This window comes from Piliocolobus tephrosceles, chromosome 16 (genome assembly GCF_002776525.5).
Source record: "Piliocolobus tephrosceles isolate RC106 chromosome 16, ASM277652v3, whole genome shotgun sequence".
Taxonomy (NCBI): domain Eukaryota; kingdom Metazoa; phylum Chordata; class Mammalia; order Primates; family Cercopithecidae; genus Piliocolobus; species Piliocolobus tephrosceles.
The window spans coordinates 36195109-36214040 of NC_045449.1; the positions used below are offsets into that span (position 1 = coordinate 36195109).

Sequence of the window (18932 nt, forward strand, 5' to 3'; positions counted from 1 at the left end):
TTTTGAGACGGAGTTTCATTCTTGTTGCCCAGGCTGAAGTGCAATGGCACGATCTCGGCTCATCGCAACCTCCGCCTCCTGGGTTCAAGCGATTCTCCTGCCTCAGCCTCCTGAGTAGCTGGGATTACAGGCGCTCGCCATCATGCCCAACTAATTTTTATATTTTTAGTAGAGATGAGGTTTCACTATGTTGGCCAGGCTGGTCTCGGAACTCCCTACCTCAGGTGATCCGCCCACCTTGACCTCCCAAAGTTCTGGGATTACAGGCATGAGCCACTGCACCCGGCCTGACTCATAGTGTCTTCTACAACCTGGTGCCTTATTTGTCTCTCTCTTTCTTGGTGGTAAAACATACTAAATATAAAACCTACCATTTTAACCATTTTTAAGCGTATAATTCAGTGGCATTTAGTACATTCACATTATTGTGCCACCATCACCCCTATCCATTTCCAGAACTTGTTTATCATCCCAAACAGAAAGTCTATGCCCATTAAATAATAACTCCCCAATTCTCCCCCTTCCCTCAGTCCTTGGAAACCTCTATTCTACTTTCTGTCTCCATGAATTTACCTATTCTCGGTTCCTTATATAAGTGGAATTATACAATATTTGTACTTTTATGTCTGGCTTCTGTCACTTAGTATAATGTTTTCAAGGTTCATCCACATTGTAGCCTATGTCAGCATTTCATTCCTTTTTATGGCTGAGTAATATTCCATTGTTCTAAGTATGTAGAGTACATTTTATTTATCCATTTATCTATTGATGGACAGTTGGGTTGTTTCCAGCTGTGGACTATTGTGAATAACACCACTATGAACATTGGTGTACAATGACCTATTTGAGTCCTGTTTCCAACTCGTTGGGGTATATACCCATGAATGGAATCACTGGAGCATATGGTAATTCTGTGTTTAACTTTGAGGAACCACCAAACTGTGGTTTTTCACTGTGTTTCACTATCTTTTTCATAGTGGCTGTACCATTTTACATTGCCACCAACAATGAACTTTATTTTGTTTAATATCTTATTTTAGACTGCAGAAATAATGCCTATTTCTTGTAAGAACACCAAAGGTTGCAGAGGTATATGAAGCAAAGAGGAGAAGTTGCTCCCATGCAGCCCTTCCTCTTAGGTAACTGCTGCCTGAGATTTGGTGCATATCCACCCAGACGTCTTCCTGTGTGTACCCAAGTATACACATGGACATCCAGACATTTGAACAAAAATGGTATAGTGTACACATGGCCTGGCCACTTGATTTATTTCATGCGATTCTATTTGGCACTGGAAGGTGTCGGCTGCATGTGGACATGCCCTGTGTTGTTTATTGCATATAGGGTATCGAGAGACAAGTGGGTGGTTCCCCATTTTAGCTCTGCATTTATGGCTTTGCACATTTGGGCCTACCTTTCACCAGATCACAGCCTGTTTGGGGAATGTGAGCTGAGCACGCACTGGGGAGGCCCTCCAGCCCAGAGCCACCTTCCCCACCAGCCTCAGTCTTTCCCGAGTTGCTTGCCACCCCCAGTGCAGCTAAACTGAGCTGAGCTGTGAGCTTCCCTGTGAAGGAGGGCCACCCACCTGGCCTCAGCATGCAGGCAGCGCAGCCAGGCATCCCCTCCCCTCTGGGAATACCGGAGTGACTTAAAGCTGGGTGGAGAGTTGAGCAGCAGGCTGGAGTGTGTGTGTGTGTGTGTGAGTGAGTGAGAGAGAAGCTGTCGCCATTAGCCTGCTGGTCTCTAGTGGTACAGGGTGGCACTGTTCTTCGTGGTGACTTGTAGGGCCCTCGAGGTGTATAGCCCCCTCACTCACTCAGGAAGGCCCAGTTAGGCCTGGCAAAAGGCCACCTGTAAAGCCAGGGACCAGCCGGTCTTTCTCCAGCACCTTTTTCTGCAGAGCCCCGGGCAGCTGGTGGGAGAGTATAAAGAGGCCTGGAAATTCCATAAACTGCATAATCAGCCCCTGCATCTTGGCCGCTTGACTCTGTTTATTGCTTCCTGTCCCCAAAAGCCCTTTACAAAAAGAGCCGCTTTGGTGAGGGGGTGAGTTGGACCTGGTGGGTGGCCTGCCCCTGTGGTCCCAGCACGGATGGAGCAGGCAGCTTCCCTAAACAAGCCACCTCTGCTGCAGCCACCCTGCAGAGCCGAGGAAGGGTGGGAATGAGGTCGCCCCCCACCGCCCCCCTGCCACGGTAGCGAGATCCACCCCCACGCCGGGCCCCTAGGGCCATTTACTTTGTAATTGCCAAAGGACAGGGTTCTCATTTCTCCTAATTTCCTCGAAGGCCTCAAGGTTAAGCTCTCATGAAGTGCAGGAGGGGAGCAGAGTGAAATCTTAGCCTCTTGATGACCCCTGTGAAATGGGACGGGAAGCAAGGGCCGTTCCCCAGGAACTAAGGACAGGCCTGGGCCCCAGGGCTTCTGAGGCTTGCTCAAAGCCTGTTTTTTTGTTGTTTGCATTATGTTTTTAGAATCAGATTTTTCCTTGTTGACTGACTTTTTTCCTCTGGTGACCATATTCCCTTCCCTCCCTCCCATCTCCCCAGCCTTCATCCCTCTTCTCCAGAATTCAGCCTTTCCCACCACTCCTGGTGGCTGATGTGTGACTTTTTAAGGGAACAGCTGCAGCTCTGAAAAGTTGCCCGAGACACAGTGTTTCAGGCTTGCTGGCTGCCTGTGAGGACAGTTATGGATGTTTTTCTTGCCTAGGAGATGCGGTGGGGTTGGGGGGCCAGAACACCTGCATGGTTGGAGGAGAGGTGCCATCTTTTGGAAAGGGGGTGTAGGAAGGCAGCCTTCGTAGAGCTGGGGCTGCCCCCTGCCAACTGGGGCGAGGGGGTGTCTTTCATCTCTCCCAGACACAGGGCTCCCACTGGGGTCTGGCTGCCTAGAGTCCCATCCTTTCCTCTGTGGCCAGCCTTGTGTCTCCTTCACTTGGTCTCCTTGACTTGGAACACCTTTGACCACAAAACCCTGATTTTTATCGCTGTTGGAAATCCTCTCCGATTTCTTTTTTTTGAAACAGGGTCTCTCTCTGTCACCCAGGCTGGAGTGCAGTGGAGCCATCATAGCTCACTGCAGCCTTGAACCCCGGGCTCAAGTACTCCTCCCATCTCACCCTCCTGAATAGCCGGGACTACAGGTGCGCACCACCATGCCTGGCTAATTTTTCCTTTTGTATAGAGAAAGGGTCTCTATGTTGCTCAAGCTGGTCTCAAGCTCCTGGCCTCAAGTGGTCCTCTCACCTCAGCCTCCCAAAGCACTGGGATTATATAGGTTTTCATATACTGTGCCCGGTCTCTGATTTAAAAGACAGTGGAGATGAGTTGGCCTGTACTTTCTCTGTGGACCTGCTATATGGGGCCCTGGGTTGGCCTGCACTTTTCTGCAGGTGGCCTGTCTAAGCTGACTTCCACCTGGAACCTGTCACTGTTTGAGCCTGTGCTTTGATTGTGCAATTCTGAGCCTGCCCCACCCTCCTAGCTCCTTCCTGAAAGTGAAATGCTACAGTCTTTGCTCAAGAACAAAGGCCTCAAGCTCAGCCCTGCATGTTAATAATTTTCAAGTGTGGTCACTTCCTCTTGCCTGGCCTGACTCACCCTGGCTGCTGCCCGTTGTGGCTGCCATGGAAATACAACTCGAGGAGAGCCCAGACCAGGACAGGGAGGCCATGCTGTGGGTGGCAGTGGAGCCTGGCAAGGTGCCCTCCTGGCCTGGGACTGCTGTGGCAGAGGAAGCATGTGGTGGGGCTTCACCTGCCCAGCTCAGAGCTGAGGTGCCCCATCGCTTTTTTACCTCCCTGCTCCCTGGCTGGCCCGCTGCACCTACACACTCAGTGCAGCGGCTTCGCTCCTGCTCCTGGATGGCTGGAGGTGGGATCATTGCCAGGATGGCCTCATGTGCCCAGGTCTCCTGGAAGACTCAGTTTCCCTCTGTCCCATGCAGAGGTGCAGAGGTTCATTATTGTAAGTGGGGTGACAGCGTGGTGAGGGGTTGGAGTGTGGGCTCTAGGGTGGAATCCTGGTTACTCCTGGCTGCGAGGCTTGGGGCAAGGTATATAACTCCTCTGTACCTTAATCCCCTCCTCTGCAAAATAACAGTCCCTACTTCATAGGATTGTTATGAGGATGGCACGGCACCCAGGCCAGCTCTCTGTATAGGGTTTGTGCCCAACCTGGAGCCTGGCTGAATGCAAAGGGTTTGGGGACTTTCCCACAGCATCGTAAGCTGTTGAGTGCTGTGCACACATAAAGCACAATCATTGTGGATAGTCAGTGTGGTCAGAGTGAAAGGATGAGCTATCTTGGGATTCTCAAATGGCTAGGATCAGCAGATCCTGGCTACAGTTCACAGATGTTTCACCTGTGGAAGCTGGGTTTTCATCCTTGCCTTTCCTGTTCATCCTTCCTCTTTAGTTATTTTGCACATGCACACAGGTTCACCATACACAAAGGTAGCATGAATCTCAATTCACCCTGTGTCCGGGCTGTGGGTCTGATAATCCCCACAACTCTACTGTTAGGGATCCACAGACCTTGAAGAATGAGGCAGTCAGACGTTTGCCACCAGCAAACAGTGTTCAAGCCCTACCTGAATGCATCATGGTTTTCTTTTTGAGACGGAGTCTTGCTCTGTTGCCCAGGCTGGAGTGCAGTGGTGTGATCTCAGCTCACTGCAACCTGCGCCTCCCGGGTTCAAGCACTGAATGCATCATGGTTTTTTTTTTTTTTTTTTTTTTTCTTTCCTTGAGGTGGAGTCTCACTCTTGTCTCCCAGGTTGGAGTGCAATGGCGCAATCTCAGCTCACTGCAACCGCTGCCTCCCTGCAGCCTCTGCCTCCCAGGTTCAAGCAATTCTCCTGCCTCAGCCTCCCGAGTAGCTGGGATTACAGGTGCCTGCCACAATGCCTGGTTAATTTTTGTATTTTTAGTAGAGATGGGGTTTCACTGTGTTGGCCAGGCTGATCTTGAACTCCTGACCTCAGGTGATTAGACCGCCTCTGCCTCCCAAAGTGCTGGGATTACAGGTGTGAGCCACCACGCCTGGCCAATGCATCATGTTTTAATGATGATCATCAAAGGAGCCAAGGGACTGACAAATGTCTAGCTGCTTCTGGAAGATTCTAGCAACTGCTGGCTGCTTCTCATGCTGTTTTCTCACATCCCTTAAGTCTGATTAAACTTGTAACCCATTTGTAGGCTGGGGCCATTTCGGCTACATCCTCTATACAGCCCAGTCCCTCATGCCCATTCTGTGCTGGGAAAGGGGGAGCACACCATTCACACCTCCCAGGTGGCTGCTTCCCTGTGACAAACAGAGTAGGTGCAAGTTTGGGCTTGTGAGGTGATTTGACAGTGCCTTTGTTTGATGACTGTTGACTAAGCCCAGGTGTGCAGACTCAATGTTTACAGAGTCCTGCTTGGCTCACGGCTGGGGCTGGAATGAAGAAAATAAATGTTCAGGGGAGGGGTAGGTGGCATGGATGATCCAAAAGTCATCTGTTTAGGGCCGAGAGCCAGAGGTAAGGTATTTTCGCATGTTTCCTTAAGTCAACCAGACAGGAACTTTTCGTCATGAGTATCTACAGTGTGTGCTGGCTGCTATAGGGACCGAGCAGTCCGTGAAACTCAGTTTATATACCTGTGGACCAGCTGGGAACCTGGAGTGGACACAGAGGATGTTGGAGGTGAAAGGAGTCTTGGAGATTATTTAGTCCTACCCTCCCATTTTCCAGATGGAAACCTGGAGGCCCAGGAGGTAAAATGATTTGTCCGAGATCACTTGGCTAACTGGTGATGGGACCAAAACCAGCATCCAGGTCCTGAACTGCATCACCTTGCAAGAGAGTGGTCCTCGCACTTTCCTGTGCATGGGAATGACCCAGGGAGCTTGTTAGAAAGCAAATCCCCAGGCCATGTCCTCAGAAATTCTGATTTAATAGTGAGTTAGAGAATATGGGGAGCCTGAGGAAGGTAGTCGCCACCACCCTCTGAGATATACTGCTATAGTGCAAAGAGCATTTGACTTCTTAGACTGATGGAAAAGCTCATTGCATTTCCTGAAGCCTCATCAGTAGCACTGAGCGGAACAGGCAGAGATGCAAACAACTTGAGAGATGGGAGCATGAGGGATTAAACCCAGGCTTTAAAATGCATTACAAGTAACTGGTATGTCAGGAGACTTGACATGTACATGCAATTTAAATGTGGCGCAGTCCTAGACAATCTCTAGGTCACACACCACTCGGTGTATCTATCTATAAAATGGTCATGATGATGGTGGAAGGTAATAACCTACAGTACTACATTGTCACGAGGATTAAACGATGTGATGCATGAGAAGCACTTTGCCTAGCACTCGCTAAATGGCAGCTTCTCTGATTATGCATAATTGCTGGGGGTGGATGAGGGCAGGTTTCTGTTTAATGCCTTTACATAATGGACTTCTGCTGAGGGTTTCATTTGAAGAAAGCGGTTCTGGTTCTGTAGCTAAAGAAAGTGTACAGACCCTTCCATCCCTGGGGGACTAGGATGCAGCAGACTGTTTCTGCAGAGGACTCATCCCAGTTTGCACCTAGAAAAGTGGTACCTTTTTCTGGTCCTGACCCACTCTCCCAGCCCCCACCTAATATCCCTGGAAGATTTCAATGATCAGACCAAACAGAGACTGTTTCTCTCCGTTTTCTAGAAGTAGAGATTGAGGCCCTCGGGAGGCAAAGGAGGCTGGTTATGGGACCCCTAAGAGCTCTTGTCCCCTTCCCCTGATTGTTAGATTTGGGGCCGAGGCTACCAGCCCCAGCTGGCCTGAAATCCTTCCCTGCGCTGCCTTCTAGGAGCTGGGCCTGCAGGGAACCAGGAAGCTGGTGTCTTGGCCAGGGTGTGCCACTTCCTGGTTCTGGCCAGTTTTGCTGCCAGTCAGGTCAGCCTGACCTTACCAATGCTGTAAAATCCATTCCGGGTGCAGATGGGGGAAGAGAGGGATCCCAAGGCCTCATCTGGCCCTGCTCTCGGCCTAATGAAGGGGGTGGCTTGGAGGGTGGGCTGTGGGAGGGCTGAGGGTGCTATCCGTGCACACTAGTGAGTGCGCATAGAAGAGTGACTGTAATTTTAGCTTCAGAGTTGGGCGAAGAGGGGAGTAGTACATTGAGTGCCTGGGCTGTGTGGGACGGTTCAAGAAAAAATCCTACAGCGGTGTCTGTGTCCTGTGGCTGTGAGGGCCTGGGAGGAGCATGTGGCACTGTGCAAGTGAATGGGGTTGAGTGAGCTGGTGTGTGTGGCAATGAGTGGGAGGCTGTGAGCACATGCAGGCATGTGAGCTGTGTGCTGGCATGTGTTGCTGTGTGTGCCCATACAAGGAGAGAGCACTGGCCAGGAGTCTCACGATCTGGGTTCGAATCCCAGTGCTGCAGCCACTGGGCTCTGTGACCTTTGGCAACATGCACCATCTGGAAGTGAGAACATGAGGTTTCTCCTGCCTCCCTAACTGTGGCAGCTCCAGAGTATATGTGTGGGCACGTGGGTGTGCGGATGGGCAGGAGAGGGGACCTAGGCAGCTGGCATCTGGGCGCTCCTGGCTGTGCAAGGGGAGCTCTGCTGCTACACAGGCAGAGCAGGGGCCGAGGCCAGGCGGAGGGAGCAGTCTGTGGTTGGGGGGTGTAGTTGGCCCAGCAGTAAGTGGCTCTAAACTATCCCATCTGCTGTCTGGGCTGGGCCCTTCTCACTCTGGGTGGAATTTCTGATGGTGTCCCGGCTGCCTGAGGCGGGCGGCCTCCCAGCCGCAGCTGCTGCCTGCTCTTCTGAAGCTCAGCCCTGGGCCAGCCACCCCTCCCTCCCAGCCTCTGTTCCTCTGCCCTGGGCCTGCATTCCTCAGCTGCCAGAGAAGGCATTTCTGAGAGGGCCACTCTGCCTGTGCTCCTGCTGCCCAGGGCCCATGGAGCCCCTCCCCTGGGGGCCAGTTCCAAGCCACCTCCTTCCCGTGGGTAGGAGTGGGTACCCTGCATTATTCCAATCACTTCTCCTACCCTTGGAAGCTTAGCTGGAGGGCAGGGTATTGGCTGCTGGCCCAGCTCCCTGCTCTTCCCTTAGGGTCCCTGAGCTCTCCCAGCCTGAGGTCGTAGAGGTCCCTGAGTAGGGAGGCCTTTACGCTGCACATTCGCTCCCTTCAGGGCTGGATTCAAGGTCATATTCCCAGACTAGACGTCTGGGCCAGACTCTAGACTCAGCCCCCTGGAACTATATGGCCTTGGGGTGCTATGGCCAGTGCTCATAGAGTCTTGCTAACAGCTGCCCCTGACTGACAGCTTCCCTTGTGCGGTGCTGTGCATGCCACCACAGTGAATCCCCTGCAGGAGCCCCATCTGAGAAGGTATAGGTATCCCCATATTACAGATAAGGAAATAGGCTCAGAGCAATCCTGCTTGCCCAGTAAGCTGCAGGGTCAGGAGGTAAACAGAGGACTGCCCAACTTCTGACCACTCAGGCTAAAGCCCCACCCCTGACTACTCAGCTCCATGGCTTCCTACCCCAGACATAGCACCAGTAAACATCAACTTGTGGTTTCCCCTCCACCAGGAGTTTCCTGGCCAGACCCCCAGCCCTGCTGTGCCCCAACAGTCCCTCCACACCATGGTTCTACGTCTGAAACAGCTATGCTATGAGCCGGCACTTTGCCCACTCAACCCTCATTCCTTCCCTGCATCCCCAGCAGGAGGCAGGTGGGTCCCTGACCAAGGTTGGAGGGTGCCCCAGGGGGTGCAGTGACTGGAGAAAGCCTGCCTAAATGATCAGAGCAGGAAGGATTGGGTTGGGATTCTTAGGATTGAAAAGGTTTAAAGCCCTGGAGCCTCTGGGGTTTGCTTTCTTAAGATTTTTTCTACCATAATTCAGTTATTTATTTATTTTTTTTTTTAGACCTAGTCTTGTACTGTGGCCCAGGCTGGAGTGCAGTGGTGCAATCTCAGCTCATTGCAACCTCTGCCTCCTGGATTTGAGTGATTCTCCTGCTTCAGCCTCCCAAGTAGCTGGGATTACAGGCACCTGCCACCACACCCAGCTAATTTTTTGTATTTTTAGTAGAGATGGGGTTTCACGACATTGGCCAGGCTGGTCTCAAACTCCTGACCTCGTGATCCGCCTGCCTCAGCCTCCCAAAGTGCTGGGGTTACAGGTGTGAGCTACTGCACCTGGCCATAATTCAAGTTTTTAAAAATTTTGTTTTAATTAGAGAGTAAAGACATTCTAGAAAAACTTTTAATTAGAGACACTATAGGTTGGAAGTTAAGCAGATCATGGACTCTGGGGCCAGACGGTTTGGATTCCAAATCTGGCTCTGCCACTGACTGTGTGACCTTGTGTAAGTTATTTAATCTCTCTGAGCCTTAGTTTTCTTTTCTGTGAAGTGGATGCATTCATTGCTGTACTGTGGGGATTGGATGAGCTAATGCATGCCAAGTGTATAGAAAATGCATGCATCTAGCAAGTGCTCATAGATGTTTGCTGTAATTATTATTAAATAGTAACTTATGTCTGTTGTAGACAATATAATATGCAAAAGACATAGCTGGGTGCGGTGGCTCACACCTGTAATCCCAGCACTTTGGGAGGCTTAGGCAGGCGGATCATCTGAGATCAGGAGTTCGAGACCAGCCTGGCCAACATGGTGAAACCCTGTCTTTACTAAAAATACAAAAAATTAGTTTGGCATAGTGGCACGTGCCTGTAGTCTCAGTTACTCTGGAGGCTGAGGCAGGAGAATCACTTGAACCCAGGAGGCAAAGGTTGCAGTGAGCTGAGATCACGCCACTGCACTCCAGCCTGGGCGACAGAGCGAGACTCCGTCTCAAAAAAAAAAGCAAAAGATATAAAAATCACTGGCAATGCTATTGATGTTCTTAGTAATCCAATAATAATGGATTATTTGCATATTTTATTTTTAAATTAATAAATGAGTATCAATCAAAATTTTAAAGGTATACAGGAATCTATAGTGGAAAAGTTTCCCTGATCTATCTCTTATGACCCAGTTCTCCCCAGGGGAAACATGTAAGTTTCTTGTGAATCCTTTCAGAGTTCATACACACACACACACACACACACCATAATGCACTATAGTAGAGTGACTGTACTCATTGTTTTGTACCTTGCATTGTTCCCTTAGGTCTTGGGCTAAGGAGACATATTGAAATCCCTCATTTTTGTTATTGAATAGCATTATATAGAGAGAGGAGGAGGATGATAATGTATCATATTTTCATCAGCCTGCTACTGGGTAGACTTGTGGAGTGTTTCCAGTCTTCTGCTGTTACACTTACAAGGAATATCCTTATGCACATACACAGTTGCAAACATATCATCTGTAGGGAAATTTCATAGAAGTGGAATTCCTGAATCAGTAGGTAGGTGCAAAGTGTGCCTTAGTGTGGAGGGTAGGGGCAGGGGTTGGGAGTTCTGTTTGCAGGACCCTCCTCTGCCCATCCTGAGCACTCCTTTCTAATCATGGGTTCCTTGGCCTGGATTACCTGGGCATGTTCAGATGCTAAATTGTGGGGCATTGATTGCTGCCTGTCCCGGGGGCCCAGAGGTGTCTCCTGCTGCTGTCCAGACCTCAGAATTCAGCCTGTTGGAGGGCTTCAGCCTGACTGCCTATAGGAGAAGCCCAGGGAGGAGCAGCTGACCCCTTTTCCCAAGAAGCTGGGCCTGGTCCAGTATGAGCTCATGCCTGGAGCCAGCCCAGCTTCCTTGGCCCTGCACCTGAGTTACTGGTGGCCTCCTTCCTCCAGCATGGGCCATTTGACTTGGTAGCATGAACGCACGTGTTCCTGCCAGCCCAGTGGGGTCCCCTAGAGCTGTGGCACCTGCAGGAGGGCAGGGGGGACAGTAACCCCCCTCATCCACTGAGGTTTGATCTCCTTCCAGGCACCTGAGTCGAATATCTTGGCTGAGCTGGTGGCTTTTGTTTATGGAGAGAGGGACTGTTGTGGAAATAGTCCCCAGCCAGCCCAGGTTGTGGTGGAAAACAGTTGGTTGCTCAGGCAACTTGACAACTTCAGTAGGGTGGGAAAAAGTTTTTGTGAGGAAACTGCCACAGTTTTGTCTTCTCCATTGCTTCCTGGACATAAGCACCATCCCTTATACCTCCAGCGGCACCCAGGCACCCCCAGCCTCTCCAGGGGCAACCCTGCCCTTTAGAATTCAATTTAACTCACAGTTATTGGGTTCTTGCTGTGTGCCCAGCTCTGTGCTTGGCTCTAGGGAGTATGGAATGGTGATCAAGCCCAGTGGATACAGAGCGTTAAATCTGGAATCGGACCTTCTGGGTTCAAATTTCAGCTTGGCCGCTTAGCTGTGTGACCTTGAACAAGTTACTCAACTCTTCTACGCCTCATTTTTCTACTATAAAGTGGAAAGAGCAGTAGTAATATGCACCTCATAGAGCTGTAGAGGGGATGAAGAGAGTTAACATGCAATAAGGCACTTCGAGTCGTGGCTAGCATATAAGGAAACAGGCAATAAATATTATCTATTCTCATTATGACTGTTATGACCATTATCTTGCTAAGATGAACCAAACAAATGACATGTTTCTCTGCTGAGGAGCCTCACCTTGGATCTTTTTCACTGGAAGGCAGTGTTGGCTTCTTGATGGTGCCTTTTGTGGCAGCCACGCCTGATATTTGGGCCTTAGGAGCAGAGATGAATGATGATGTGCTTAGGACTGAGGCTCTGGGACCAATTTGTCCATGAGGGACCTCATTCACCTCCTCTGGAACCTCTTGCCCTCATCCCTGCCCCACATCTCCCATTGGCTACAGACATGGCCACAAGTGTTGAGGCAGGAGAGAGAAAAATTAGAAAAGAAAAGGTATTTTTTTTAATCTTTTTTTTTTTTGAGACAGAGTCTCACTCTGTTGCCCAGGATGGAGTACAGTGGTGTGATCTTGGCTCACTGCAACCTCCGCCTCCTGGTTCAAGTGATTCTCGTGCTTCAGGCTCCCAAGTAGCTGGGATTACAGGTACACACCACCACACCGGGCCAATTTTTGTATTTGCAGTAGAGACGGGGTTTTACCATGTTGGCCAGGCTGGTCTCGAACTCTGGACCTCAGATGATCTGCCCGCCTCGGCCTCTCAAAGTGCTGGGATGACAGGCATGAGCTACCAAGTCTGGCCTTTCTTCTGATTTTTAAAGATTAAAAACAAATTTTAAAGGAATGCCCCACCCTTACAGATCTAAGTGATAGGGGTGGGGGTGGCCAAGGCGTCATGGCATGCCCAACCTGCACAGCTCATGGGGTAGCCTTTGGAAGGCAGGGGCTGCCCCTAGCCTCACTCCTGCTGGCAGCCCTGCTGGGTAGGCATAGAAACCAGGTGTCCTGTTTCTCTGGGTGACAGTGGGGGTTTCTTGCTAGCAAAGAGCTTGAGGAGTCCTTTTTATCAAATCCTCATGGTTTTGTTTTGTTTTGTTTTGTTTTTGAGATGGAGTCTTGCTCTGTCACCCAGGCTAGAGTGCAGTGGCATGATCTTGGCTCACTGCAACCTCCACCTCCTGGGTTCAAGCAGTTATCTGCCTCGGCCTCCTGAGTAGCTGGAATCACAGGTGCCCAGCACCATGTCTGACTAATTTTTGTATTTTTAGTAGAGATGGTGTGTCACCATTTTGGCCAGGCTGGTCTTGAACTCCTGATCTCCTGATTCACCTGCCTTGGCCTCCCAAAGTGCTGGGATTAAAGGCGTGAGCCACCACACTGCCAAATTCTCGTGTTTTACAGATGTAGAAGAGATCAGTGGTCCAGAGAAGTACGCAAGGTCACACAGCAGCGCATGACAGCATTGTCTGTCTCTCCCCTGCTCCTCCTCCTCCTCCCCTAAGCTCCAGCCGTCTCTTTTCTCTAATGGCTGTGCCCGAGGGTCCTCTTTGCCCTTCCTGGCTGCCTGGGGGCGGGCACAGGTGTGGCTGCCCAGCAGCTCTGGGGGCCTCGGGAACGAGGCTGGCTTTGTTGCAGCCCCAGCAGCTGTGGCCATTTGGGTCGAGTTTCCATTAAGCCTTTTCCGAGCCTTGGGCAGGAGCAGGAGGCTCAGCGTTTAAAGGTCACCCGGCTTTTGAAGCTGCAGCGACATTAATAGCTTGGGAAGAAAACAAGCCTGTGCAGGGACAGGAGGACAAGGCGTCTCTGTCAGGGCTGCCTCACACACACCCACACACACACACACACACCCACACACACCCTGAGAGCCTCTATCTGTCTCTTGTCTCCTCTCCCCTTCCTTTCACCCCCTTTTGGGGCCTCTTCAGCTCTGAAGCCAAGAAGCTCAGGCAGATTTCCCTGCACCCCACCCGCTCTGAGGTGACAATTGGCCGAGGATGCAGCTGCCCCAGCCCAGCAGCCTCTGCCATTACCCACTTGAGGTTTCCGCAGGACTCAACCATGGTTACACAAGCCTCCCAGGGTCATATGACCTCATTCTGGCCCCACTGGCTTTTGCATCCTGGATTCCTAATGAGACAGTGAGCCTGGGCTGCGTCTCCCCATACGGGAAATGAGAGCGCTGGCAAGTGGGTTGTCTTGCATGCCAATTCTAATCGCTGGGTCGTGGCTTGCGCAGAGGCCGTGTTGCAGAGGGTTCTGAGGTTGTGTGAGTTCTGTAGGACAGTAATACCTGGATGGATTAGTGATGTCTGCCAAGGACGAGGGCTAGAAGGTGGTGGCACATGTGCCACAGATGTCCCGCCTAGGACTAAACGATTTGACAACTCTGCAGGTCTTGGGTACTAAGACCCCTGAGGCAATTGGGTGCTTCTTCTCCCTTTTAATCAGTCCAAGGGTGGGGGTGGGGCACATTCTTGGGTTCTGAGAGAAAAGCCACTCTGGCCCTTTCCCTGGGAGCTGCCCAGGCCTGAGCTCTGGGACACCACCTAGTGGCCTAGCTTGGCAGTGCCACTGGGCTGGGCCCAGATCTTAGGCAAGAAGCAAATCCCTCTGCAGGTAGGCATCACGACAATCACAGATGGACACAGGGTCTGCTCCTTGGTGATTTTCAGAGGAGGGAGGCTGGGGTGTGCAGAGACAGAGCTGGTTTGAGGAGTCCTACCCTCCTTCCAGAAGAGTGACCTCTGGGTGGGGCACAGGAAGGTGCTGGCCGTTGGGACCTGTGGCTTCCTGTTCTAACTCCCACCTTTCAGGGTTGGGCCCTGATCCTCCTGGGGGGCAGAATGGAAGGTCAAGTCAGATCTAGGAGGGGGTCGACCTCCTGCCCCCAGTGCTGGCATTAGCTTGGAAAGGGGCAGCCTGCCTCAGTCTTGTGTCCATGTCACTGGGCTGCCTTGGCCTCAGACCCCTTGTCTCTGAAGTGAGATAATAACACACTTCCTTATATATCTCCTAGGTTTGTTGTGAGGAGTAAATGAGTGTGTGGGGGACAGAGGGCTTTGGAAAATGAAAAGCCCCCCGCCCACCATTGCTGTGAGCCAGAAGAGGAAGGGAAGGGAGGGAAATGCACAGTTACTGCACTCCTCCATCTTTCCTTCCCTTCTTTACTCATTTGCCTAATAAATATCTATTGACCATGCCAGGCACCGATTCGGGCACTGGGGATACCACAGTGAGTATGGCAAAGCCCCTGCCCTTGTGGAGCTTACATTCTAGTGGAGAAGATATCAGTGACAAATGTATAATATCCATGGTGGTCTGTTTCATGAATAGGACAGGTAAGCCTAAAGGGTTAGGAGCACTGGGATGTTGAGGGGTGGACTTGCCTCTTTGGTCCCCACTCAAGGTGATGGTTCAGTAGGGACCAGAAGGAAGGGAGCCGTGCAGATATGTGGGAGCAGAACATAGCAGGTGGTGGAAAAAGTAAGTTCAGAGGCCCCTGGGTGGGAGTGCGCCTGGCTCGCTGGTGGACTAGCAAGGATCCAGGTAACTCCCGTGAGTGAGGCTCTCTCTGTATGTGTGCATGCATATCTGACAGCAGGTCAAAAGGTGTCATGGGTAGGACCATGTGGGTTGGCCACAGTAAAACTCTGGGTATTCTGGGGACATGGAAATCACTGGGAGGTGTGGAGCAGAGGAAGGGCATGACCCCTGCGATGAGGGGTCTCTAGGCTGGCAAGTGGGAGGCAGGGAGCTAGGGAGGGCGTGATAGCTGTGGAGGTGGTGAGGAGTGGCCAGATTCAGAAACCATTTGGAAGACGGGGAAGACAGGCTTTGCCATAGATTGGACATAGAGTGTGAGAGAATGAGAGCACTCCAAGATGACTCCAAAGGTTTTGGCCGAAGCCAGGGAGAGATGCCATTAACAGAGATGGAGAAGGCAGGGGAGGAACAGGTTGGGGTTGGAGGGAATCACAGGTCGGATGGATCCGTGTTGTTGGAGCTGCTGTTGGGTGTCCAAGTAGAGGCAGCAGGAAGGCTGTATGAGTGTGGAGTTGAGGGGAGTGTCCACGGGAGAGGCTAGAGCACATGAGAGCCAGTGTACAGTATGCACATGGTATTCCAAGCCGTGGGGCTGGATGAGATTGCTCAGGGAGTGAGTCTACCCCGGGAAAAGGTCCCAGGCCTGTGCCCGAAGCCACAGCAGCCTGTCTCATTGGGTGCTTATTATGCTCCAGGTACCCGTGTACATTCTATTAATACTCCTTCCAAGGAGGTGCTATCCCTATGTCTACAAGGGAGGGAGCTGAGGTTCAAAGAAATGAAACAATTTCCCCAAGTCGCACAGCCTTACTAGGGTCAGAAAGTGCACCCAGGGCTCTGGCTGCCCGGCTCTCACAGCCCCCATGCAGACCCTCGCTGGCCTTGATGCACCAGGCAGGAGGCTGGCTGGGATGACCTTGGGCAAGGCCAGATGAACTGCACTGGGGCAGCTTGCCCACCTCCGTGGGCCAAGCCGGGAGTGACTCAGGCCTTGGCTGCGTGCTCATGCTAGGAGAGGAGGTTGGCTGTTTGCCGCCCCTGCCGGGCCTGGATTCCTTTACAGGGGAGGTGGAGAGCCACTCTGATCCTGGCTCCCTGGGACCTGGAGGAGGACAGGTGTGGGGTTTCTGCCTCCCAGTCCCCAGGTCATCCACAACCATGAGTTCAGGGGAGCCTTTGAGTCAGCTTCCGAGAGGTCTGATAAGCCCAGTGGGTTGTTTGCTTCCTTTTTCAGAAGCCAGTCAGGGGTTATCTCCCTCTGTTTCCCTACCAGTGATCAGCAGCTGGGGTACTGAGACGTGCTATGGTTTCTCCAAGGTCACAGAGCCAGCTCTGGAGCAGAGCCAAGAGACCTTGCTACCATGCTGTCTGGGTCATGTTTCCTCTGCTGAAGTGTCCTCTGGGCTATGCCCAGTCTCCTGAACCTGGGGCACACATGGCTGAATTTCTTATGCTCCTTGGCTCATAGCCCTGTGAGCCTTACTTGGCATTTTTTGCCTCTTAGGAAGTGGGTTCCTAATTCTGGCCTCGCCACATACTGGCTGTGTGACTTTGGGCAGTTTACCTAACCTGTCTGAAATGGTTCCCACAGCTATGAAATGGAGGCAGCAACACCTGTCTCATGGAGTTGTAATAAAGATTAAACGTGAAAGCACGTGGCACAAGCTCATAAACCTGTTGCCTGCTTGCCTCAATCTTTTCAGGTATTTTAAACTGCTTTTCATTTGAGCAGTGCTAGTTGCAAAAGGGAGCCTGGCAGGGACAACTCTGACCCTGCTCCCAGGCACACCACAGCCATGGCCTCAGACTCTGCCCTGAGCTTAGCCAGGGGGAGAAAGGGAAAGTGCTCTGAGAATTGGGGGCCTCTATAGTCCACCTGGTTCTATAGGCAGCCTGGGAGTCTCAGACCTTATAAAGTCTTGTGGAAATGGTGCTTCTGTAAATCAAAATGTTTCCCATTACTGTTTCCTTGTGTTTCCCATTACTGTTTCTGAGCCACTCTTCCCATCTACAGAACCACCCTTTAATAGAAAAGTCTAGACTTTGCCTTTACTCACTGTGTGTCCTCAGGCAACTCCCTCCTAGACTTGGGTCTCAGGCTCTTCACCTGTAATGTGAGGCGGGGTGTGGGCCTGGGCTGGAGTTGTCAGTCCTTTACATTTTGTGGTCCCCACAAGGATGCTTTCAATGCTTTGCACCTGGGCCAGATGGAAGCGGCTGCATGAGCTGCCGTGTCTCCAGTTGCCCAGGCCAGCCCAGCCTCCCCCGGGACCATGAGGATCGATATTTCCTTCCAGAGGCCTGAAAGAGTTCCAGGGATTGACATCCAGGTGCTGGGGAAAACTCCCCTAGAATCTCCCTACCCCATCCTCTGCGGGGGCAGCTTGGCCAGTTTACCCACTGCTCCTGGCTCTCTACCAGCCTCCTGGGGCAGTGATACCTCGAATGCCACCTTCTAGGCAGTGTGCTGAGGATTATCTTATTTCATTCCCATTGAAACCCCCTAAGGGGTGCATCGAGATGAGGACATAGGGCCATGGAGAGGATGGGAGACTTGCCTGAGGCCCCATGCGGAGGGGGAACTGCAGCCCTGTCTGAACCGGTTTGCGCTTCCTATAAGTGGCTTCTGGAGCTTCTCAACACTCAGAGAGGCCCAAACCCGAGGGAGCTGTCCAGAGGGCTGCTAATGGGGAAAATGTAGGTCTTGCCATCTTCCTTCTTCCTCCCCTGGGGGTGGCCCAGGTCATCTTTCTCTGAGGGATTGCCTTTGGCAGAGTGAGAGCCGGGTCCCTCCATCTCTCTTAGTAAATTACCGGAGGGGCAGGGAGGTGATGGCTTTACTCCAGAAGGCCTTAACACAACTCACTGACCCCTGTGTGTGATGACACTAGGGCAGCAGACAGTAGCCCAAGGCATCAGCTTCTGGGGCCTCCTGGCCCTGAGATCTGTGTTAGAGACTTGAGGGCAGGTCCCCAGAGCCCAGGACAAAGGCAGTTGTCAGGGTGGAGCCCTGCCTCGGAGGGCATTTTGGCTGAGGCGAAGCTGCATACTCTTCTGATGTATGTGGGTTGGTGGGAGATGTGGGTGTGGGGGTGTTGGGGTATCTAAAGCCAGCTATGGGAAACCATGTCATACTTGGCTACCTTCCTGTGCTCCTTCTCACAGCAAAACTGTGTTGGACTGATCATTTGAGGTGTCTCCTTGTGAAATGGCTTTGGCCCCTCTGGGCTCTGACTTGCTCATGTAGGAAGAGATGGGGTAGAGGCAGTTGGATAATAAATCATGCTTCACTCAGTCAACAGAATACTATTCAGACACTAAAAATGATGGCGTAGCCCTACGTATTCTGACATGGGAAGATGGCCACAGTATCTTATGTGGAAAAAACTAGTTGCATAGAATTTATGGTTTGATTACATTAGTAAAATAAATTCATTTATGGTGGTGTATGCAAAGAAAAAATAATGCCAGGCGCAGTGGCTCATGCCTGTAATCCCAGCACTTTGGGAGGCCGAGGCAGGTGGATCACTTGAGGCCAGAAGGTTGAGACCAGCGTGGCCAACATGGTGAAACCCCATCTCCATTAAAAATACAAAAATTAGCCCCAGGCGTGGTGGCGCATGCCTGTAGTCCCAGCTACTCAGGAGGCTGAGGTGGGAGAATTGCTTGAACCTTGAAGGTGGAGGTTGCGGTGAGCCAAGATCGCGCCACTGCACTCCGGCCTGGGCTGGAGCCAAACTCCAACTCAAAAAAAAAAAAAAAAAAAAAAGAAAGAAAAAAAGAAAAAAGTGAAAAATTGAGATGTAGACACACCAGAGTGTGAGTAGGTTTTCTCAGGGGTTGATGTGCTCACAAAAATATCTTGGCCAGGCGTTGAGGCTCATGCCTGTAATCCCAGCACTTTGGGAGACCAAGGTGGGCAGATCACCTGAGGTCAGGAGTTTGAGAACAGCCTGACCAACATGGCCATCTCTATTAAAAATACACACACACATTAAAAAAAAAAAAAAAAAAAAAAA

At 51.4% G+C, this 18932-nt stretch overlaps 1 protein-coding gene across 2 annotated transcripts in view; it reads left to right on the top strand.

The window, feature by feature from the left end:
• Window positions 1–18932, top strand: part of CUEDC1 (CUE domain containing 1) — a 138286-nt gene that overhangs the window by 93058 nt on the left and 26296 nt on the right. Inside the window, exon 1 of one of the 2 annotated variants that reach the window (XM_023204584.2) lies at window positions 3570–3971. The exons of the other annotated variant lie outside the window; for it this stretch is intronic. The gene's annotated coding sequence lies outside the window, so the exon portion shown is untranslated. Of the gene's footprint in view, window positions 1–3569; window positions 3972–18932 lie in introns of those variants that run through there. 2 annotated transcript variants of the gene reach the window in all.